The 24,624-nt window shown below is 53.5% G+C and overlaps 1 protein-coding gene across 1 annotated transcript in view; it reads left to right on the top strand.

The window, feature by feature from the left end:
* The first annotated feature begins 4,431 nt into the window (after window positions 1–4,431).
* Window positions 4,432–24,624, top strand: part of LOC132207648 (uncharacterized) — a 501,523-nt gene continuing 481,330 nt past the window's right edge. Inside the window, exons 1-2 of the mRNA XM_059643579.1 lie at window positions 4,432–4,592; window positions 6,180–6,316. The gene's annotated coding sequence lies outside the window, so the exon portion shown is untranslated. The remainder of the gene's footprint in view (window positions 4,593–6,179; window positions 6,317–24,624) is intronic.

The following is a 24,624-nucleotide window of genomic DNA, read 5'->3' as shown; positions in this document are numbered from 1 at the left end:
CACGGGTCCGCGACGCCTTCCGTAGCTGAGCAGCCTACAACTATGTCCTACTGCAAGGTAAGCTGGGGGTGGTGGTTTGGGGTGAAGGGAGGATTGGGGACATGAGCACGGTCCCTGTTTCACATCCTGCGCCGCTCCTATCCCAAAGCGAGGTGTTGGGAATGGATGTTTTGGGGGTGAGAATTCCCCTCCCCGGGTGAGGGGAAGGCTGGGGACATCGGGAGGGTGTCTGTTATTCAGCCTTGCGCGGGTTTCCATAGCCAACCAGCCTGCAGCTCTCGTACCACATGGTAAAGGGAAGGAGGCGGATGGGATGGGGTCGGGGTTGGAGGATAGCCGTCCTGGAAGTGAGTGGACATGGGGAGAGTCACTAGTGTGCAGCCCAGTGACTGAGTGGCCGACAGCTACTGCAAAAGGGTCGGATTAGGAGAGGGGTGTTGTAGGGAGGTTTGGGGTCACGGGCAGCGCCGCTTTCTGCAGCCGAACAGCCATTGCCACAAGATTGGATGGGAGGAGGTGTTTTAGGAGCGAAGGGATGCCCCCTCCCCCTGCTGCTGTGGGAAGTAGGATCTTTATCGCACAGCCCTCCGTAGTCAAATAGCACCCTGGCAACAAGGTGAGAAGGCAGGAGGGGCTCCCGGGGATGAGGGAAGGACACAACCACTGTCAGTATAAGGTTAGGGGGTGATCATACCCCTTCCAGGGACTGAGGGGAGCTCCTGATGCCAAGCGAACAGCCGAGGTGGAGCCGCAGCTCTCCGACCTCAAGGGGACCCTGTCTCAGAGGCTGGAGCATTTCCAGCCGGAGCTCTGAGGGAAAGGGTCATCGCACCCAAAACGCTACCTCGGGACTTTTACTTCACAGATGCTGAGCATTTCCAGCAACTTGTGTTTGCATTTCCAACCGGAGGTGGGTTAGTGGAGAGACACCATGGGACGGGAATGGGTGTGGGGTTTGATGGGGCAGTCACAGAGACTGTCGAGAGAGAGAGAGAGGCAACCCCTGTGTCAGGGTTTGGAAAATCTCCGGCAGTTCTTCATTTCTCTCTCAGCCGAAGGCGCTGCGTGCTTTGGTTTCCTTTCCTCTTGTACTCTCTGTGAATAAAGCCAGAGTGAGTTTGTGGGCGGAGAGAGAGAGAGAAGGGACAGAAAGATGGAAATAAGGGAACATGACAAGGGAGTGAAATTAGAGCCAGCAGAGGTGAGAGAGGGGGTGAGAATCAGAGGGAGGGAGGAAGAGCAAGAAAACACAAACAAAGGAGAATGGGGGGTAACAAGGTGTTGATTTGGATGAACACAGCAGGACAAGCAGCATCAGAGACGCAGGGAAGCTGATGTCAGAGATGATGGGAACTGCAGATGCTGGAGAATCCAAGATAATAAAATGTGAGGCTGGATGAACACAGCAGGCCCAGCAGCATCTGAGGAGCACAAAAGCTGACGTTTCGGGCCGAGACCCTTCATCAGAGACGGGGATGGGGTGAGGGTTCTGGAATAAATAGGGAGAGAGGGGGAGGCGGACCGAAGATGGAGAGAAAAGAAGATAGGTGGAGAGAGTATAGGTTGGGAGGTAGGGAGGGGAGAGGTCAATCCAGGGAAGACGGACAGGTCAAGGAGGTGGGATGAGGTTAGTAGGTAGATGGGGGTGCGGCTTGGGGTGGGAGGAAGGGATGGGTGAGAGGAAGAACAGATTAGGGAGACAGAGACAGGTTGGACTGGTTTTGGGATGCAGTGGGTGGAGGGGAAGAGCTGGGCTGGTTGTGCGGTGCAGTGGGGGGAGGGGACGAACTGGGCTGGTTTTGAGATGCGGTGGGGGAAGGGGAGATTTTGAAACTGGTGAAGTCCACATTGATACCATTAGGCTGCAGGGTTCCCAGGAGGAATATGAGTTGCTGTTCCTGCAACCTTTGGGTGGCTGGCATCATTGTGGCACTGCAGGAGGCCCATGATGGACATGTCATCTAAAGAATGGGAGGGGGAGTGGAAATGGTTTGCGACTGGGAGGTGCAGTTGTTTGTTGCGAACTGAGCGGAGGTGTTCTGCAAAGCGGTCCCCAAGCCTCCGCTTGGTTTCCCCAATGTAGAGGAAGCCACACCGGGTACAGTGGATGCAGTATACCACATTGGCAGATGTGCAGGTGAACCTCTGCTTAATGTGGAATGTCATCTTGGGGCCTGGGATAGGGGTGAGGGAGGAGGTGTGGGGGCAAGTGTAGCATTTCCTGCGGTTGCAGGGGAAGGTGCCGGGTGTGGTGGGGTTGGAGGGCAGTGTGGAGCGAACAAGGGAGTCACGGAGAGAGTGGTCTCTCCGGAAGGCAGACAGGGGTGGGGATGGAAAAATGTCTTGGGTGGTGGGGTCGGATTGTAGATGGCAGAAGTGTCGGAGGATGATGCGTTGTATCCGGAGGTTGGTGGGGTGGTGTGTGAGAACGAGGGGGATCCTCTTTGGGCGGTTGTGGCGGGGGCGGGGTGTGAGGGATGTGTTGCGGGAAATACAGGAGACGCAGTCAAGGGCGTTCTCGATCACTGTGGGGGAAAGTTGCGGTCCTTGAAGAACTTGGACATCTGGGATGTGTGTGAGTGGAATGTCTTATCGTGGGAGCAGATGTGGCGAAGGCGAAGGAATTGGGAATATGGGATGGAATTTTTGCAGGAGGGTGGGTGGGAGGAGGTGTATTCTACGTAGCTGTGGGAGTCGGTGGGCTTGAAATGGACATCAGTTACAAGCTGGTTGCCTGAGATGGAGACTGAGAGGTCCAGGAAGGTGAGGGATGTGCTGGAGATGGCCCAGGTGAACTGAAGGTTGGGGTGGAAGGTGTTGGTGAAGTGGATGAACTGTTTGAGCTCCTCTGGGGAGCAAGAGGCGGCGCCGATACAGTCATCAATGTACCGGAGGAAGAGGTGGGGTTTGGGGCCTGTGTAGGTGCGGAAGAGGGGCTGTTCCACGTAACCTACAAAGAGGCAGGCATAGCTGGGGCCCATGCGGGTGCCCATGGCCACCCCCTTAGTCTGTAGGAAGTGGGAGGAGTCAAAAGAGAAGTTGTTGAGGGTGAGGACGAGTTCAGCTAGGCGGATGAGGGTGTCGGTGGAGGGGGACTGGTCGGGCCTGCGGGACAGGAAGAATTGGAGGGCCTGGAGGCCATCTGCATGCGGAATGCAGGTGTATAGGGACTGGACGTCCATGGTGAAGATGAGGTGTTGGGGGCCAGGACATTGGAAGTCCTGGAGGAGGGGGAGGGAGTGGGTGGTGTCACGGACGTAGGTAGGGTGTTCCTGGACCACAGGGGAGAAAATGGAGTCCAGATAGGTGGAGGTGAGTTCGGTGGGGCAGGAACAGGCTGAGACGATGGGTCGACCAGGGCAGGCAGGTTTGTGGATGTTGGGAAGGAGATAGAAACGGGCCGTGCGGGGTTGGGGAACAATGAGGTTGGAGGCGGTGGGTGGGAGGTCCCCTGAGGTGATGAGGTCATGAACGGTGTTGGAGATGATGGTTTGGTGCTCGGGTGTGGGGTCATGATCAAGGGGGCGGTAGGAGGTGGTGTCAGAGAGTTGGCGTCTGCCCTCGGCGATGTAGAGGTCAGTGCGCCATACTACCACTGCGCCACCCTTGTCTGGGGGTTTGATGGTGAGGTTGGGGTTGGAGCGGAGGGCTGCCCGTTCTGCAGGGAAGAGGTTGGAGTGGGTGAGAGGGGTGGAGAGGTTGAGGCGGCTCATGTCTCGACGGCAGTTGGAGAAGGAGAGGTTGAGGGAGCGTAGGAGGCCTGGGGGTGGTCTCCAGGAGGAGGACTTGTGTTGGAAGAGGGTGAAGGGGTCAGTGGAGGGAGGGTTCGGCTCCCGGTTGAAGAAGTAGGCGTGGAGGTGAAGACGGTGGAAAAACTGCTCTATGTCCAATCATGACTGGTATTGGTTGATGTGTGGTTGTTGGGGACAAAGGTGAGCCCCTTCCTGAGGACTAACCGTTCGTCCTCAGTCAGTGGGAGGTCTGGGGAGACGGTGAACATGCGGCAGAGCCGGGTGTGGCTGTCGCCTCTGGGGCTGCTGGCTGTGGGCGGAGCGATGAGGTCGTCGGCCGTGGGCGGGGTTCCGTCGGCCGTGGGCGGGGTTCCGTCGGCGGTTGGAGGATCGGGGTGGGCGGCAGCAGCAGGGGTGAGGGTGGTGTCTGAGGTGTAGTACCTGGAAGTGGAGGTGGTGACTGCAGCAGCGGTTCCGGAAGTGGTGCGGCCGGCGGAGGTGGATGTGACGTCATCGGTGGGGTCTCCGGCCGTGTTTTCATGGTCAATGGCGGCGGGGCAGGTACAGACTCGGGATTTGGGAGGCGCAGGAATCCTCTTGTGGGTGGCAGGGACCCGTGAGTTGGTTGTACTTAGGATGTTTGGTGTCCAGTAAAGCTGAGTGGAACTGGGTGTTCAGTCTGTGGATCCTGCGGCGGATAAAAAACAGCAGGGGTCATGTGCAGGTCTGGGAGAGGGAGGCTCTGAGCTGGGGCAGGCTGGATTGCAGTGTGTGGAGGTGCCGGCGCATGGCTGCGAGAGTCTGTTTCAGGAGTCGCAGGGAGAAACGCTTCTGAAGGGTCTGAATATTCTGGGTGTAGAGGTGATGTCAGCCTGTCTGCTGTGTTCATCTCCCTTCCTCCTTGCCCCCTGTCCTGCTCCTCCCCCCCCCCCGTCCTGCTCCTTCCCCCCCCCGTCCTGCTCCTTCCCCCCCCCGTCCTGCTCCTTCCCCCCCCCGTCCTGCTCCTTTCCCCCCCCCGTCCTGCTCCTTTCCCCCCCCCGTCCTGCTCCTTTCCCCCCCCCCGTCCTGCTCCTTTCCCCCCCCCCCGTCCTGCTCCTTTCCACCCCCCCGTCCTGCTCCTTTCCCCCCCCCGGTCCTGCTCCTTTCCCCCCCCCGCCGTCCTGCTCCTTTCCCCCCCCCCGTCCTGCTCCTTTCCCCCGCCCCGTCCTGCTCCTCTTCTCCCCCCCAGTCCTGCTCCTGCCCCCCACCCCCCGTCCTGCTCCTGCCCCCCACCCCCCGTCCTGCTCCTTCCCCCCACCCCCCCGTCCTGCTCCTTCCCCCCACCCCCCCGTCCTGCTCCAGCCGTCCGTTCCTCATAATTGGGGTCAGCCAGCAACATCCACATCCCGTGACTATAAAAAGAATCCTCCATGCTACCTGTGCCAATTGGATTCACAGTTTATTGTAACATCTTTCTTCCAAGATCCGATTACCTCTTGGTCTATAGACTGTATGCTCTCCTGGACTGTATCTTCTGTCAGGGGATGCATGAATCTGAAACTGTCACAGCTGTGACGACTTTCCTTTGGTGTTCATATCTATCCAAACTGATTGTATATTTTGCCTGGGAGCCAGTTAGCTCAGTTGGCTGGTTTGTAATTCAGAATGATACCAACAGCATGGAATACTACACTGTCTGAAGTTACAATGTAGGAGTCTCCTTCTCAACCTGTCTCCTCATCTGAGGTGTGGCAACCTTCAATTTAAACCACCTCCAGTTATCTCTTTGTCCACTGTGAGAGCAGTCCTGTGGTCCCGTCTGGGACTATAGTGACTTTGAATCTGCAAACCAAGATAATTTCTCACCAATGTATTGATCTCATCTTCGACTCAATACAAAAAACCAAAAAAAAAACCCAATGAGATGAATTTTGGATCAGTAATTATACATGGCATAATTGGACAAAAAATGCACTGTTGTTAAAATAATTAGCAATTCAACCAGAAAGGCCACTAATGTGAATCCTGGATCTGTGTATCATTTGAAATGAGTTAATTGTATAGTTTTAGTATTTGACCACAAGATGGAGAATTCTGTTGAGGTGATGTTGTAGCCAGAAGATAGAAAGATGATAGAAATCTTTGGAGAGATATGGGCCAAGCACAGGCAGGTGTATCTAGTTCAGTTTGGGATTGTGATCAGCATAGACTGGTTGGACCAAAGGATCTTTTTTCATGCTGTACGACTGTATGAAACTCAAGCTTAATTGTTCGAAACTCACATTCAGACATATCTAACCTTTATCATAATCTTACAGAAAGATAGTGACTTTTTCCCTCAGAATTGCAGACTCTTTAATTTTACATCTTCAAAGACATTTAGCAGGGAAAGCGTGGATGATAGAGTGAGTTGAGTAGATTGGTTCATTATTAATTCTTAACTAAATTTGATTTATTTTACATTTTTAGACAACATCAGGTGAAGATGTGCGTGATTTCAGCAAGGTGCTGAAAAATAAGTTCAGATCAAAGAAACACTTTGCCAAACATCCTCGCTTGAGTTATTTACGAGTACAAACAGTTCTAGAAGGCGAGAAGCTTGAGAGGTAAGTTTATTGATGTGAGATTTATGAACGTATCAGTGCTCACGTGAGAGTTGACAAATATTGCAGCATGATTCATTCTGCAGCTTTGCAGGAGAGTGAGGTTGTCCATTTGCGCATATGTCAGAAGTACACAATACAAAAACAAGGGGGGCTTAACTGATATCATTGGACCTCTCGCCTTCAAGAAAGTGTACTTAGTCAGAGAGTACATCTGCTGACGACTGGGCCCCTGCAGTCCTCTCCCGCTCACAGGGACTGGCCCCCGCAGCCCTGTCCCGCTGACAGCGATTTCCCCCGCAGCCCTGACTCGCTCACAGGGACTGGCCCCCGCAGCCCTGAGACGCTCTCAGGGACTTGCCCCCCGCAGCCCTGACGCGCTCTCAGGGACTTGCCCCCCCGCAGCCCTGAGACGCTCACAGGGAGTTGCCCCCCCGCAGTCCTGAGACGCTCACAGTGACTGGCCCCCGCACTCCTGACCCGCTCACAGCGACTTGCCCCTGCTGTCCTGACCCGCTCACAGCGACTTGCCCCCTCGGTCCTGACCCGCTCACAGCGACTTGCCCCCTCGGTCCTGACACGCTCACAGCGACTTGCCCCCTCGGTCCTGATCCGCTCAGAGCGACTTGCCCCCTCGGTCCTGACAAGCTCACGGCGACTTGCCCCCTCGGTCCTGACCTCACAGCGACTGGCCCCTGCAGTTCTGACCCACTCTCAAGCACCCCACCCACCCTCCTCCTTCTCCCCCCCCCAACCCTCGTCCTCCATCTCCCCCCCCACACTCTTCTTCCTTCCACCCCTCCACCCTCCTCCTCCTTCCACCCCCCAACCCTCCTCTTCCTATCCCCACCACCCTCCTCTTCCTATCCCCACCACCCTCCTCTTCCTATCCCCACCACCCTCCTCCACAACCTCCTTTGCCCCCACCCTCCACCTCCCTCCTCACCACCCTCCTCTTCCTCCTCACCACCCTCCTCTTCCTTCCACCCCCATCCTCCTCCTCCTTCCACCCCCACCCTCCTCCTCCTTCCACCCCCCACCCCCTCCTCCTTTCCCCCCCACCCCTCCTCCTTCCCCCCCCACCCCTCCTCCTTTCCCCCCCACCCCTCCTCCTTCCCCCCCCACCCCTCCTCCTTCCCCCCCCACCCCTCCTCCTTTCCCCCCCCACCCCTCCTCCTTTCCCCCCCCACCCCTCCTCCTTTCCCCCCCACCCCCTCCTCCTTTCCCCCCCCACCCCCTCCTCCTTTCCCCCCCACCCCCTCCTCCTTTCCCCCCCCACCCCCTCCTCCTTTCCCCCCCCACCCCCTCCTCCTTTCCCCCCACCCTCCTCCTCCTTTCCCCCCACCCTCCTCCTCCTTTCCCCCCCAACCCTCCTCTTCCTTTCTCCACCACCCCTCCTTCCCCCCCAACCCCCCTTTCCCCGACCCTCCTCCTCCTTCCACCCCCCACCCTCCTCCTCCTTCCACCCCCCAACCTCCTCTTCCTTTCCCCACCACCCTCCTCCACAACCTCCTTTGCCCCCACCCTCCGCCTCCCCCCTCAGCACCCTCCTCCTCCTTCCCCCCCCTCCTCTTCATCCCCCCACCCTCCTCCTCCTTCCACCCCCTACTCCCCTCCTCCTTCCAGCCCCTACCCCCCTCCTCCTTCCAGCCCCTACCCTCCTCCTCATTCCCCCCAACCCTCCTCATTCTCCGCCCGCCCTCCTCCTCCTCCTCATTTCCCCCCCACCCTCCTGCTTCCCCCCCCAACCCTCCTCTTGCTCCTCCTTTGTTATCACGGAGTAGGAGGAGGGTTGGGGGGAAGGAGGAGGAGTGGGCTGGGGGGCAATAGAGGAGTTGAGGAGGAGGAGAGATAAGGGCAACTGCAGATGCTGGAGAATCCACGTGAACAAAGTGTGGAGCTGGATGAACACAGCAGGCCAAGCAGCATCTCAGGAGCAAAAAGCTGACGTTTCGGGCCTAGACCCTTCATCAGAGACGGGGATGGGGAGAGGGAACTGGAATAAATAGGGAGAGAGGGAGAGGCGGACCGAAGAAGGAGAGAAAAGAAGATAGGTAGAGAGGAGAGTATAGGTGAGGTCGGGTGAGGATAGGTCAGTCCAGGGAAGATGGATAGGTCAAGGAGGCAGGATGAGGTAGAGGTAGGAAATGGAGGTGTGGCGAGAGGTGGGACAGAGGGATGGGTGAGAGGAAGAACAGGGTTGCAGTGGGGGGAGGGGACGAGCTGAGCTGGTTTTGGGATGCAGTGGGGGGAGGGGACGAGCTGAGCTGGTTTTGGGATGCAGTGGGGGGAGGGGACGAGCTGAGCTGGTTTTGGGATGCAGTGGGGGGAGGGGACGAGCTGAGCTGGTTTTGGGATGCAGTGGGGGAAGGGGAGATTTTGAAGCTTGTTTTCTCTCCATCTTCGGTCCGCCTCCCCCCTCTCTCCCTATTTATTCCAGTTCCCCCACCCCATCCCCGTCTGTGATAGAGGGTCTGGGCCCGAAACGTCAGCTTTTGTGCTCCTGAGATGCTGCTTGGCCTGTTGTGTTCATCCAGCTCCACACTTTGTTAAACTGGATTCTCCAGCATGTGCAGTTCCCATTATCTCTCCCCCCTCCTCCTCCTCCCCCTGACCACCCTCCTCCTCATCCTCCTACTTAGCCTCTCCCTCTCCTTCCTACTCCTCCTCGACTCCTCCACTCCCAACACCCTCCTCCTCCTCCTCCACTCCCACCAGCCTCCTCCTCCTCCTCTTCCACTCCCCCCACCCTCCGCCTCCTCCTCCTCCTCCACTCCCCCCAACCTCCTTGTCCTCCTCCTCCTCCTCCTCCTCCTCCTCTTCCACTCCCCACGACCTCCTCCACCTCCACTCCACCCACCCCCCTTCTCCTGCTCCACTCCCCCCACCCTCCTCCACTCCCCCCACCCTCCTCCTCCCCCTCCTCCACTCCCCCCACCCTTCTCCCCCTCCTCCTCCCCCCACCATCCTCCCCTCTCACCCCCACCCTCTTCCACCCCCTCCTTCCCCCCACCACCCTTTTCCTCCATCTTCCCGCCCCACCCCCCAATCCTTTGACCATACCCTTGCTACTCCTGACCCCCCACCCTTCCTCCTACTCCTCATTTCCCCCACCCTCCCGCTCCTCCTCCTATTCCCCCCACCCTCCGCCACCCCCTCCTCCTGACAGCCACTTGCCCCCGCCATCGTCACCCGCACACAGCCACTTGCCCCTTCCGTCCTCACCCGCGCACAGCCACTTGCCCCTGCAGTACTTAGCAACTGACAGCGACTTGCCTCCTCTGTCATTACCCGTCCCCAGCCTCTTGCCACTGCTGTCCTGAACCCCTCACAGCCTCTTGCCCCTGCAGTCCTCACCCGTCCACGGCGACTTGCCCTTTCTGTCCTGACTCGCTCACAGTGACTTGCGCCCTCTCTCCTGACGCACTCAGAGCCAGTTGCCCCCGCAGCCCTGACCCGCTCACAGGGACTGTCCCCCGCAGCCCTGACCCGCTCACAGGGACTGTCCCCCGCAGCCCTGACCCGCTCACAGGGACTGTCCCCCGCAGCCCTGACCCGCTCACAGGGACTGTCCCCCGCAGCCCTGACCCGCTCACAGGGACTGTCCCCCGCAGCCCTGACCCGCTCACAGGGACTGTCCCCCGCAGCCCTGACCCGCTCACACGGACTGTCCCCCGCAGCCCTGACCCGCTCACACGGACTGTCCCCCGCAGCCCTGACCCGCTCACAGGGACTGTCCCCCGCAGCCCTGACCCGCTCACAGGGACTGTCCCCCGCAGCCCTGACCCGCTCACAGGGACTGTCCCCCGCAGCCCTGACCCTCTCACAGGGACTGTCCCCCGCAGCCCCGACCCGCTCACAGGGACTGTCCCCCGCAGCCCCGACCCGACCCGCTCACAGGGACTGTCCCCCGCAGCCCCGTCCCGCACCGCTCACAGGGACTGTCCCCCGCAGCCCTGACCCGCTCACAGGGACTGTCCCCCGCAGCCCTGACCCGCTCACAGGGACTGTCCCCCGCAGCCCTGACCCGCTCACAGGGACTGTCCCCCGCAGCCCTGACCCGCTCACAGGGACTGTCCCCCGCAGCCCTGACCCTCTCACAGGGACTGTCCCCCGCAGCCCTGACCCGCTCACAGGGACTGTCCCCCGCAGCCCTGACCCGCTCACAGGGACTGTCCCCCGCAGCCCTGACCCGCTCACAGGGACTGTCCCCCGCAGCCCTGACCCGCTCACAGGGACTGTCCCCCGCAGCCCTGACCCGCTCACAGGGACTGTCCCCCGCAGCCCTGACCCTCTCACAGGGACTGTCCCCCGCAGCCCCGACCCGCTCACAGGGACTGTCCCCCGCAGCCCCGACCCGCTCACAGGGACTGTCCCCCGCAGCCCCGTCCCGACCCGCTCACAGGGACTGTCCCCCGCAGCCCTGACCCGCTCACAGGGACTGTCCCCCGCAGCCCCGTCCCGCCCCGCTCAGAGGGACTGGCCCCCGCAGCCCCGTCCCGCCCCAACACAGGGACTGGCCCCCGCAGCCCCGTCCCGCCCCGCTCAGAGGGACTGGCCCCCGCAGCCCCGTCCCGCCCCGCTCAGAGGGACTGGCCGACGCAGCCCCGTCCCGCCCCGCTCAGGGGGACCGGCCCACGCAGCCCCGTCCCGCCCCGCTCAGGGGGACCGGCCCACGCAGCCCCGACCCGCCCCGCTCAGGGGGACCGGCCCACGCAGCCCCGTCCCGCCCCGCTCAGGGGGACCGGCCCACGCAGCCCCGTCCCGCCCCGCTCAGGGGGACCGGCCCCCGCAGCCCGGACCCGCTCAGGGGGACCGTCCACCGCAGCCCGGAACCGCTCGGGGGCCGTCCCCCGCAGCCCGGACCCGCTCAGGGGGGCCGTCCCCCGCAGCCCGGACCCGCTCAGTGGGGCCGTCCCCCGCAGCCCGGACCCGCTCAGGGGGGCCGTCCCCCGCAGCCCGGACCCGCTCAGGGGGGCCGTCCCCCGCAGCCCGGGCCCGCTCAGGGGGGCCGTCCCCCGCAGCCCGGGCCCGCTCAGGGGGGCCGTCCCCCGCAGCCCGGGCCCGCTCAGGGGGGCCGTCCCCCGCAGCCCGGGCCCGCTCAGGGGGGCCGTCCCCCGCAGCCCGGGCCCGCTCAGGGGGGCCGTCCCCCGCAGCCCGGGCCCGCTCAGGGGGGCCGTCCCCCGCAGCCCGGGCCCGCTCAGGGGGGCCGTCCCCCGCAGCCCGGGCCCGCTCAGGGGGGCCGTCCCCCGCAGCCCGGGCCCGCTCAGGGGGGCCGTCCCCCGCAGCCCGGGCCCGCTCAGGGGGGCCGTCCCCCGCAGCCCGGGCCCGCTCGGGGGGCCGTCCCCCGCAGCCCGGGCCCGCTCAGGGGGGCCGTCCCCCGCAGCCCGGGCCCGCTCAGTGGGGCCGTCCCCCGCAGCCCGGGCCCGCTCAGGGGGGCCGTCCCCCGCAGCCCGGGCCCGCTCAGGGGGGCCGTCCCCCGCAGCCCGGGCCCGCTCAGGGGGGCCGTCCCCCGCAGCCCGGGCCCGCTCAGGGGGGCCGTCCCCCGCAGCCCGGGCCCGCTCAGTGGGGCCGTCCCCCGCAGCCCGGACCCGCTCAGGGGGACCGGCCACCGCAGCCCTGACCTGCTCACGGGGACCGGCCCCCGCAGCCCGGACCTGCTCACAGGGAGGGTCCCCCGTAGCCCTGTCCCGCTCACAGGGACTGTCCCCGGCAGCCTTGACCCGCTGACTCACGGGGACCGGCCCCCACGGCCCTGTCCCGCTCACGGGGACCGGCCCCCGCGGCCCAGACCCGCTCACGGGGACCGTCCCCCGCGGCCCGGACCCGCTCACGGGGTCCGTCCCCCGCGGCCCGGACCCGCTCACGGGGAACGGCCCCCGCGGCCCGGTCCCGCTCACGGGGACCGGCCCCCGCGGCCCGGACCCGCTCACGGGGACCGGCCCCCGCGGCCCTGTCCCGCTCACGGGGACCGGCCCCCGCGGCCCTGTCCCGCTCACGGGGACCGGCCCCCGCGGCCCCGACCCGCACACGGGGACCGGCCCCCGCGGCCCGGACCCGCTCACGGGGACCGTCCCCCGCGGCCCGGACCCGCTCACGGGGACCGTCCCCCGCGGCCCGGACCCGCTCACGGGGACCGTCCCCCGCGGCCCGGACCCGCTCACTGGGACCGTCCCCCGCGGCCCGGACCCGCTCACGGGGGCCGGCCCCCGCGGCCCGGACCCGCTCACGGGGGCCGGCCCCCGCGGCCCGGACCCGCTCACGGGGGCTGGCCCCCGCGGCCCGGACCCGCTCACAAGAGGCAATAGCACTGATGACAAAAGAACAGAAATTTACCTTTATCCATTCGAGCAAAAAAGCAGGCACACAAATAAATAATCATCTAACAATGCACGTGTGCAACGGAGGCTACAGGGGGACTAAGAATGCCGAATTGTTGTCATGCGTATTGCTGAAAGGATGATTGAAACAGAATCTGTGGTAAATTTGAAGAAATACAGATGATGCATCTCAGGATGTTGGAGGAAGAACATTTATGGACTGAGGCAAATTGTATTGCCCTTTTCAGGAGTTATTAGGTTCATAATGAATTGAAAGACTTCCTTCTGTGCTGAAAGCTTTAGTTTAGTTGCAGCTGGATGACAATTTCTGTTCCTGGTAGTATTTGGCAAACTGTTAAAAGTGAATGTCACTGCACAGAATTCCAAACATGACTCCAATCAGTAGAGAAGATATCCAAGGGGTGTGATGAGTTGTATCCTCTCATGTTGAACAATGCAGCTACAGATACGAGGGATGCACTGATGATAATGTCGCAAAAATCCTTAGATTGGGGAAAATTCTCAGAGGATTGAAAGATTGTGAACATAACACCATGATGAGAAAAATACTTCGACCCGATAGCAAGCAATTATTGCCAATTTAGGTCAACCTGGGTAGATGCTCATGCCGGCAATGAAAGATGAAATAACAGGGTACTGAGTGTGCTATAACATCCTACAGAGTTAACATCCTTTTATAAAGGGGAAATAATACTTGACAAACTTGCTACAGTGCTTTGAGAAGGAAACAAACATTACTGATGAAGGACCACCAGTTGATGTAGTACATTGAGATTTCAACAAAGCATTTGATAAGGTACAGCTCATAAGGTGTCTCAAAAGAAAAGAGCCCATGTGTTCAAGGGTAGTATGTTCGGATGGACAGAGGACTGCATCGTAAATAGAATTAGAGTCGTAGCAGCAGGATGGTAACTGACAAGTCATGTACGGCCACAGAGCGAATGCTGCGGAGGCCATACACCTCATGTTGACTGGGTTGATTTCGGAAATGGCGTAGGGGATTGCTATGCCTAGGAAAGTTGGGCAGGCTGGGATTACGTTCATTGGCGTTTATAAGATTGAAAAAATCTCATTTTTTCAACATGTAAGATTCTAAAGAGGCTTGATAGTGTATATCCGTAGAGATTACTCCCATTTGTGAAAGATTTTACGACCAGAGGCCACATTTTCAAATTGGTTGCCTATTAATTCAGGGAAGAATTACTTCTTTCAGGTTGTAGCACTCTATTGAACACTTTAGCCAAGAAGATTTTAGAGGTAATGCCATTAATCATTTGCTAGGCTGTAACGGCCAGGTTAATTTTTAAATCAAGAAACAATGATAATGAGAAAAGGGTCTAGGCCTGAAGCGTCAGCTTTTGTGCTCCTGAGATGCTGCTTGGCCTGCTGTGTTCATCCAGCTTTACACTTTGTTATCTTGGATTCTCCAGCATCTGAGCTTCCCATTATCAGTGATAATGAGAAAAGGGTAGTCTTTTCAGTGGAAGATACTTCAAGGATCCCCTTATTACTAAAGAATACAGGGAGGAATTAAACACATCACTACCACACCATCACTACCATGAGAGAAGTAGCAGTCGACAATCTAATGGAGTGAAAGCAGATTAGACTCTTTGCTGTGATGGTTTACTTTCTAAGATTCTCAACAATGAGCTTCAGAGTCGGTGTATGCGTTGATTGTAATTTCCCAAAAAGGTTTAGATTCTAGAGAAGCATCTGAGGGCTGGAAAACTGCCGATGTGACATACCTATTTAAAAAGGAGACAGGCAAAAAGAAGATAACTACAACCGAAACAACGTAACATCTATTGTTGGAAATATGTGGCAATCAACTATGAAGAAAATAATAGCAGGACATTTGGAAAATCAGAATCTAATCAAACAGAATCACCATAGATAATGGGAACTGCAGATGCTGGAGAATCCAAGATGACAAAATGTGAGGCTGGATGAACACAGCAGGCCAAGCAGCATCTCAGGAGCACAAAAGCTGACGTTTCGGGCCTAGACCCTTCATCAGAGAGGGGGATGGGGTGAGGGTTCTGGAATAAATAGGGAGAGAGGGGGAGGCGGACTGAAGATGGAGAGAAAAGAAGATAGGTGGAGAGAGTATAGGTGGGGAGGTAGGGAGGGGATAGGTCAGTCCAGGGAAGACGGACAGGTCAAGGAGGTGGGATGAGGTTAGTAGGTAGATGGGGGTGCGGCTAGGGGTGGGAGGAAGGGATGGGTGAGAGGAAGAACAGGTTAGGGAGGCAGAGACAGGTTGGACTGGTTTTGGGATGCAGTGGGTGAAGGGGAAGAGCTGGGCTGGTTGTGTGGTGCAGTGGGGGGAGGGGACGAATTGGGCTGGTTTAGGGATGCCGTGGGAGAGATTTTGAAACTGGTGAAGTCCACGTTGATACCATTATGCTGCAGGGTTCCCAGGCGGAATATGAGTTGCTGTTCCTGCAACCTTCGGGTGGCATCATTGTGGCACTGCAGGAGGCCCATGATGGCCATGTCATCTAAAGAATGGGAGGTGGAGTGGAAATGGTTTGCGACTGGGAGGTGCAGTTGTTTGTTGCGAACTGAGCGGAGGTGTTCTGCAAAGCGGTCCCCAAGCCTCCGCTTGGTTTCCCCAATGTAGAGGAAACCACACCGGGTACAGTGGATGCAGTATACCACATTGGCAGATGTGCAGATGAACCTCTGCTTAATGTGGAATGTCAACTTGGGGCCTGGGATAGGGGTGAGGGAGGTGGTGTGGGGGCAAGTGTAGCATTTCCTACAGTTGCAGGGGAAAGTGGCCGGTGTGGTGGGGTTGGAGGGCAGTGTGGAGCGAACAAGGGAGTCACGGAGAGAGTGGTCTCTCCGGAAAGCAGACAGGGGAGGGGATGGAAAAATGTCTTGGGTGGTGGGGTCGGATTGTAGATGGCGGAAGTGTCAGAGGATGATGCGTTGTATCCGGAGGTTGGTGGGGTGGTGTGTGAGAACGAGGGGGATCCTCTTGGGGCGGGTGTGGCGGGGGCGGGGTGTGAGGGATGTGTTGCGGGAAATATGGGAGATGCGGTCAAGGGCGTTCTCGATCACTGTGGGGGGCAAGTTGCGGTCCTTGAAGAACTTGGACATCTGGGATGTGCGGGAGTGGAATGTCTTATCGTGGGAGCAGAAGTGGCGGATGCGGAGGAATTAGGAATAGGGGATGGAATTTTTGCAGGATGGTGGGTGGGAGGAGGTGTATTCTAGGTAGCTGTGGGAGTCGGTGGGCTTGAAATGGACATCAGTTACAAGCTGGTTGCCTGAGATGGAGACTGAGAGGTCCAGGAAGGTGAGGGATGTGCTGGAGATGGCCCAGGTGAACTGAAGGTTGGGGTGGAAGGTGTTGGTGAAGTGGATGAACTGTTTGAGCTCCTCTGGGGAGCAAGAGGCGGCGCCGATACAGTCATCAATGTACCGGAGGAAGAGGTGGGGTTTGGGGCCTCCAGTGACAGTGCAGCACTCCCTTAATAGTGTGAAAGATTTTACCACCAGAGGCCACATTTTCAAATTGGTTGCCTATTAATTTAGGGGAAGAATTACTTCTTTCAGGTTGTAGCAATCTATTGAACACTTTCGCAGAGAAGGCTTTCGAGGTAATGCCATTAATTATTTGCTCGGCTGAGATGGCCAGGTTAATTTTTAAATCAAGGAACAACGACAATGAGAAAGGGGTAGCCTTTACAGTGGAAGATACTTCAAGGATCCCCTTATTACTAAAGAATACAGGGAGGAATTAAACACATCACTACCACACCATCACTACCATGAGAGAAGTAGCAGTAGACAATCTAATGGAGTGAAAGCAGATTGGACTCTTTGCCGTGATGGTTTACTTTCTAAGATTCTAAACAATGAGCTTCAGAGTCGTTATATGCATTGACTGTAATTTCCCAAAAAGGTTCAGATTCTCGAGAAGCATCTGAGGGCTGGAAAAATGCTGATGTGACGTCCCTATTTAAAAAGGAGAGAGGCAAAAAGAAGATAACTACAACCGAACCAGTCTAACATCTATTGTTGGAAATGTGTGGCAATCAACTATGAAGAAAATAATAGCAGGACATTTGGAAAATCATAATCTAATCAAACAGAATCAGCATAGCCTGATGAAAGAGAAATTATGTCTGGCTAATTTGTTTGGGTTTTTGGAGGAAGTTTTGGGAGGAGAATTATTAGAGGAAAACCAGTAAATGTGTTGTGTTTGGACTTGGAGAAAGCATTGAGAATGTTCTCAAAAGTAATAAGCTAAGAGCTGAGGTTTTGAAGGTAGTATATTGCTATGGATCAGTATGCTTTGCACGTTCTGGAAGAAGAGATCACATCTCGAGTGAAATGCACCAAGTGAATATATATATTTTGGGGAACTTGGTGGCAATGCGGTAAATCAGTGCAGAGTGTAAGAGGTGCCATTTGCTTGCTTTTTTTGCCTGATAGTTCATAAGCATTTTTTTTTGAGACAGGGTGAATTGACGCTCGAATCAGGGACCGAGAGGGTGAACCAGGTTCATTGGTTGGTGATCGCTACTGGTTTAAGAATCTATTATCGGTAGCTTTCAGATTGAAAGTAAATCGGAGAAATATTTACAGGCTACAAACTAAAAGACCAGAATGTTTTCAAATCAAATTAAGATCGAAGTAATTGAAATGGAGATGCCAGGCCAGATGATGATTTGTACCTTCATGACAGGGGAGTGGTCAGGCCCCATACTCCAACTCAGGGTTGATGAACTGGAATCTCAGTTTTTACCAATCAACAAATCATGTGGGGCAGAGTTACCAGGGAATGATGTGCTTCAGGAGGCAGTCACACACCTTAGATTAACTAGCTGAAACTCGGTCAGTGGCCAATGACAAAGAACAGGGCAGGTGGAAGGATCCAGGATGTAGTGCAGAAGGAACCTTGGCCTTTGATCTTATCGAACAGGTTTGAGATTCTTTCTTCCTGTGTGGATGAGAGTGCAGGGTTTCGGGAAGATGAGTAAACTGACTATAGCACTGTGGTACAGGTGGGATATTCAGGAGGGGATAAAAAGTGAAATGTAGTTATAATCAGAGGTAGTATAGTTAGGGGAATGAACACTGTTCGTTGTGACCAGGATCGAGAGTCTCGAAAGTAATGTTGCCTGCCTGGTGCCCAGGTTCAGGATATTCCATCTCGGCTACAAAGGAACTTGAAGTGGGAGGAGTAGAAATCCAGCTATTGTGGTCCACACAGGTACCATTGATATGGAAGAAAGAGGAAAGAGGTCCTGCTGAGGGATTATGAGCACTGAGGTGAGAAAGCAGAACCAGAATGGTAATAATCTCTGGATTATTATCTGAGCAATTTGGCACGTTGTGAACATAATTATAGATGTACATTGTTCAAATGGTGGCATGGCAGAAATGTGTTTGAATTCATGGGACATTGGCATCGGTATGGGGAAGGAGGGAGTCGTTCTGGTGTTATAGGCTCGACGAGAATCATATTGGGACAAGTATCCTCGCAAAATACAGAGCTAGGTCTGGGGCTAGGGCGTTAAAATAAAAAGTGTGGAGTGGGTGAGCTCAGTTGCATGGAAAATTGTGGAAAAAGTTAGAAGCTGGTAAGTGCTCAGCAAAGTTTCCAGAGCAAGTAATAGGACAAAAAGTATGGAAATGGTCAGGGGTCTCACTTCAGCTGCAGCAGATAAGAAGGGTGGCTGTAAATGCCAGACTGAAGATCTTGTATTTAATTGCAGGGAGTGTATGAAACAAAGTGAATGAGTTTGTGGAGCAGATTGAAATTGACAGATACATCACTCTGGGTATCACAGAGAGGTGGTTGTTAGGGGATAAGTGTTGGGAACGAAATAGCCAATGATTCATGTCCGATAGAAAGAACAGGCAAATGGACAGAGATGACAAAGTGTGGAGCTGGATGAGCACAGCAGGCCAAGCAGCATCTCAGGAGCGTAAAAGCTGACGTTTTGTGCCGAGACCCTTCTACTTCTGTGTGTTCATCCTGATCCACACCTTGTTATCTTGGATTCTGAAGCATCTGCAGTTCCCATTATCTCCGATACAAATGGCCAGAGATGCCAGGGTTGGCTTGTCAGTAAGGAATGAGGTCGCGCTGAAGGAACCACAGGTCTTCAGCTTGTTTATTAATGACTTGGAGGAAAGAGGTGCATGTGCTGTGGCTAAATTTGTAGATGACTGAAAAAATATTTAGAAAGACAAGGCATGGCCCAGAAACAGAGATTTACCGGGATGTTACTTGGATCGGAATGTATTAGCTATAAGGAGGGTTTGGTGGAAATGTTGTGTCATGATAAATGTAATGAGATCAACCATGATCTCACCGAATGATGGAGGAATATTCAATGGGCCAAATGACTTTTTTTGTGAGTCTTCTTGTTTGACAATGCATTCATGAAGGTTTTTTTTGTCTCTCTTGGATAAGATGTGAAAATGAAATGTATACGAGATAATGGGAACTGCAGATGCTGGAGAATCCAAGACAACAAAATGTGAGGCTGGATGAACACAGCAGGCCAAGCAGCATCTCAGGAGGACAAAAGTGCTCCTGAGATGCTGCTTGGCCTGCTGTGTTCATCCAGCCTCACATTTTGTTGTCATGAAATGTATACACTTCCTTTTCATCTGGGAATAAATAATTGTTCTGAACGATTTCCATTGACTAAGAGCAATCTGACAAGCTTCGCAATTTAAAGAGATTTTTAGCTTCTTTTTAATTGTAAAGGTATTCTTTGGAATTAATTTGGCATATATTATTTGCATGTCAGGAAGTATGTTCATCACTGCATCTCAAAAAGTGCTCTGTTGTATGACAACAGCTTTTTAAAGATCACTTCAATGGTTGTGATTTTGAGTTGCCACAACACACATTAAATTACACTGTTGGCCAATCTGTCCATGATTATTTCATTATGTTATGCTTCAAACAGACAAGGAAATCTTGGTGATGCAATGAAGTGTTTGAGTCTCAAATGTAATTGTTGTTGTAGCTTCCGCTTGGAAGAAAGATTCACATCAAATTGACTGGTCAAGGAAATGGGACACTGACTGTGAGTACTTTGAATGTTCGAGTTATTCCTCAAATGAAAGTTATGACCTTGATGATTTCTCTTTCATGCAGATATGAAGAGACTCTTTTAAAATATCCTCTAGGTTAATGGTTCAGGCATAAAAGTGCAATATGTATATTTATGTATATACATGTACATGCGTCATCTGAAAAGATAATGAGTATAAATCACTTGTGACAAGGTGAGAATGAGTTATCCAGATAGTAAGAACTGCCAATGTTGGTGTCTGAGATAACACATTGTGGAGCTGGAGGAACACAGCAGGGCAGGCAGCATCAGAGGCTGAGGAAAGTTGAGGTTTTGGGTCAGGACCCTTCCTGAGAAATGGAGGGTGGAAGGGAGCTCAGAAACAAATAGTGTGGAGGGGGAGGAGGTGCTGGGGAAGGTAGGTGGGATGGTAATAAGTGAGTACTATCCAGATTGGAACAGATTTTCCCCAGCGGGTATTGAGTACGAATTCCAAATCATTCTCAAAATCTTAGTGACTGTTAACATTGATGTTTTTTGTCTGTGTGTTTCAGTAATTGCATGACAGTTGACTGGTTCGTTGAGAGTGAGGAACCTATGGACTCTCAGACACCAAGATGGAATTTAGTTCGAAGAGTGACTTCAAAATAGTTGCTTGCTTTTAAAATCTTGACCGTTTTTGCTGTCCAGTTGAATGAATTTAGCTTCATACTGCTTCAATAGGAATTAGTGTTTAATAGGAACATATTTGTGAAACTTACAGTTCCATAAGTTTTAGCATAAACTGGTGCAGCCTTTCGGTGCTTGCAAAAAGGCTCATCTCTCCATTAATACCGAAGGAAAATTGGAGTTTAAAAGTAAGTTCACCCGCTGTCAGGGAATGAAATGTTAATGTTGTCTCGAACATAATTTTTAAAAAAGTAATATATTTGTGTAACACTGAACTCAAATTAAAATTTGGATATGCTAGTTTTACAGATGGTTGGATATTGAATTCATTTTAAATGAGGGTGAAGATCACTTTAAATCCAGCATATTTGTGAAGAAAAGAAATAGCATGTCAAATAAAATTAACTGCATGACTCTTCATAGCCCTATATGTAGAATTTCATTCTGAACTATGAGACAGTTGTGACCCCATTCTACCTCAGTGCTCATGGCAAGAGTAAGACTCCTGTTTGACGTGCTGTGCACTGCATGGAATGGCGGCAACATCAGATTCATTGATGCTTGAGAATCAAAAGAATATGACGATAAGATTTAAAATCAAAATCTCATTGAACACTTCAAGGAATGTATTACAGGAAGAGGGGGAAAGCATGTATGACTAATAGAAGGTTGTGGCACAGATCAAATAGACATGTGTGCTAAAACTTATCACAAATTTCACATTGAATGGAACAGTTTAAACAGGCTGGAGGAAGCAGACATGCCAGCCCAAACTTTTTGAATTTGAGCATTCTGTTCGTAAACATCAGCAAAATTGTGGGAAACATGTTTATTCTTTCTCTTTTATTGCACAGAACCATACGATTAGACTGTTTTGATGAGGAATTTAAAGATTACGAGTCGTGTCCGTTTGACTCACCGTTTGGTACCATAGGTTGGTACGATCTTTGTTCGAGAAGGAAAAGGGATGTTCCAGATACAGAAAATCGTCAAACCATTTACCACAAAGTCCGTTTCTGGTTAGTATTAATTAATGCAGTTAACATTTTTAGCTCGACATGATTGCACAATGGAGTCAATAAGAAAATTCCATCTGATATTCCACATAAATTTTAAGTGGATATTAAAGCAGCTCATTTCTTTTTCACGCTGTATGCTGCTTTTAAGAATGGTTGTCTTCTTGTCGAAATGTTTAGCTTTGACTCCATGGCTTCTTCCATTAGTTCACATTGAAACACATGTTTCTTCAGCCAAAAATGCACGTTTACCGGTGTAGCTTGACTAACCTTCCCCTGTGGTCGTTCCCCTGAACTCCCCTGCAGTAGCTCCCCTGAAAAACAACTATACCATTTTGGATACTGTTCCGGGGGATGACTGAGCAGGGGTATGCAGTAGGGTGCAGGTCTGTGGCACAGAGTCTGTCCCTCTTGCACAGAAGGGAAGCGGGGATAGGAAGAGAGTGATAGTCATTGGGGACTCAATAGTTCGAGGGACTGATAGAAGATTTGCCGGGAACGAAAGAGACTCACGATTGGTGTGTTGCCTACCAGGTGCCAGGGTCTGTGATGTCACGAATATCCTGGGTGGGAAATTGGCTAGTGCCATTCGGTTGGATTTAAACGAGCTCAGAAGGGGGATGGGAAACTGAGGTGTAGTCCTAGTACACAGGAGGATGAGCATAGGGAGGACATGGTCAGGACCTCACTGTCACAGAAGTGTGCTGGCAGACAGCAAGCTGGATTGAAGTGTGACGACTTTAATGCCGGGAGTAACCGGAATAATGTAGGTGAGGTTGCAGCTTGGATAGGTACCTGGGACTTCGATGTTGTGGCCATTTCGGAGGCATGGATAGAGCAGGGTCAGGAATGGATGTTGCAGGTTCTCGGGTTTAGATCTTTCATTAAGGTCTGGGAAGGTGGTAAAAGAGGGGGAGGTGTGGCTTTGTTGGTCAAGGACAGTATAACGGCGGCTGAAAGAACCTTTGAGGACTCGTCTACTGCGGTTGTATGGGCTGAGGTTGCCAAGGAAGGTTTGTCGACTGAGTCAGTGTGGGTGGAAGTTCGGAACAGCAAGGCAGCAGTCACTTCACTGGGGGTTTTCTACGGACCCCAAGTAGCAGTTGGGAGATTGAAGAACTCATTGGCCGGCAGATTGTTGAAAAGTGCAAACGTATCAGGGTTGTTGTTATGGGTGACTTCAACTTTCCCAATATAGATTGAAACCTCCTTCGTGCAGATGGTTTGGATGGAGCCGTTTTTGTCAGGTGTGTTCAGGAGGGTTTCCTGACTCAGTATGTGGACAGGCCGACAAGGCGGGAGGCCATTTTGGATTTGTGCTCGGCGATGAGCCAGGACAGGTGTCAGATCTCGTGGTGGGAGAACACTTTGGCGACAGTGACCGCAGGAGCCTCCCATTTACCATAGCCATGGAAAGGGAAAGGAGCAGTTACCAGGGGAAGATATTTCACTGGGGTCAAGGAAACTATGATGCTATCAGACAGGAGTTGGGAAGTACAGATTGGGAGCAATTGTTCCACAGAAAGGGCGCGGCAGACATGTGGAGGCTGTTCAAGGAGCAGTTGTTGCGAGTGATGTATAAATCTGTTCCTCTGAGACAGGGTAGAAGGGGTAAGATTAAGGAGCCTTGGATGACGGGTACAGAGGTGCTTCTTGTCAAAAAGAAAAGGCAGCGTACGTAAGGTGGAGGAAGTGAGGGTCTAGCACAGCTTTAGAGTATTACAGGCCTGCTCGGAAGGAGCTCAAAAGATATTGCCTGTTCAATTGTTACCTGTTACAACCTTTGCGTCCACGCTTGCTCATTCAATGGTGTCAAGATGCCAGCAGTGCATGTACCTTCTCCATCCCGTAATGCCGTCAGCTCACACAAGACATAGTCCTTACTTAAAATCTTCTGAGCAACCAAAGTTCATTGCAGTGGACATTTTAGCTATCTATCATGAAACGAAAACTGATTCTTACTGGGATGACCTGCAGTGCAAATGAATATAATCTGCGAAACGAGATTCCTTATGGGCTTGCAGCCGCTACAAGTAGTTGCTTTTCAAAGACGTTGCATACATACATTTTTTTCTCCGATCACCTTAGATTATTTTTTTGTTTATGCATGTTGTGTGGGTTTCCAGTCAGGCGCATAAACACAGGTTGATGCAGTCACTGTTACAACACGGTATTGAAGGAGAATTTGTGATCTTTGGAGTTTCATTCCAGTGTATGAAGGAGTGCACCATCAAGCCACTTCAGAGCACTACTGGCGACAAATTGTTGCAAGTTTTCAAGTGTTACCGATGGTCACATAAAATATGGCCTTTTTGTTGTTGTGCTATTCATCTTAACTGCAACATATCTAGTATTTAGGCTTGGAAACTATTTCAAGTTTTTTGATTTACTTGTTCAAAATCATTTATGATTGTTGTCATGATATCTACAATATGTTATTTTGATTGGACATAGAGGATTGGATCTGTCTTGATGGAAATAATGTATGCGCTTATAAAACCCCTTCTGGGCAAGGTAGGTGCTCAGTGGTTAGAGCTGCTCATGCACTGGGGAGCCAATTGAGATTCCAGTCTTGGGTAACTATCTGTGTGGAATTGACACGTCCTCCTCGCGTCTGCGACGGGCTTCCGCCAGGTGCTGCAGTTTCCTCCCATTGTTCAAAGATGTGCAGGTCCTTATATGTGATTTGTGAAGCATTTCTTAAATGTTTCAATCCTGCCAGCATCCAGTGCCTTGGACAAAATAACTGTACATGAATAAAAGATACAGTGCCTTTTGACACCATTTCCTGCTGGATTTTCATCAATCCTGCTTTATATCGGTGACAACTTCCATGACCTTTTTTTGATGCTATGTCTGAATTGACAGTCTAGTTCCAAATATTTGTTGTGCAGTATTTCAAGGTCTCTATTATAGCATACCCACGAATGTCCACTTCAAAAGATACTTCCATATCATAGAATCCCTACGGTGTGCAAACAAGCCCCTTTTGACCCAAGAAGTCCACGGCCACCCTCCAAAGAGCGTCTCACCCTGACTCATCCCCTGACCCTTTCCTCAGTAACCCGACATTTCCCATGACTAACACACCTAACCTACACATCCCTAAACACAATAGGCAAGTTTGGCATGGCCCATACACCGAGCCTGCACATCTTTGGACTGTGGGAGGAAACCAGAGCACCCAGCAGGAACCCATGCAGGCATGGGCAGAATATACAAACTCCGCACAG

The sequence above is a fragment of the Stegostoma tigrinum genome, unplaced genomic scaffold (assembly GCF_030684315.1).
Source record: "Stegostoma tigrinum isolate sSteTig4 unplaced genomic scaffold, sSteTig4.hap1 scaffold_117, whole genome shotgun sequence".
Lineage (NCBI taxonomy): Eukaryota > Metazoa > Chordata > Chondrichthyes > Orectolobiformes > Stegostomatidae > Stegostoma > Stegostoma tigrinum.
This window is presented reverse-complemented; position numbering and strand designations above follow the sequence as displayed.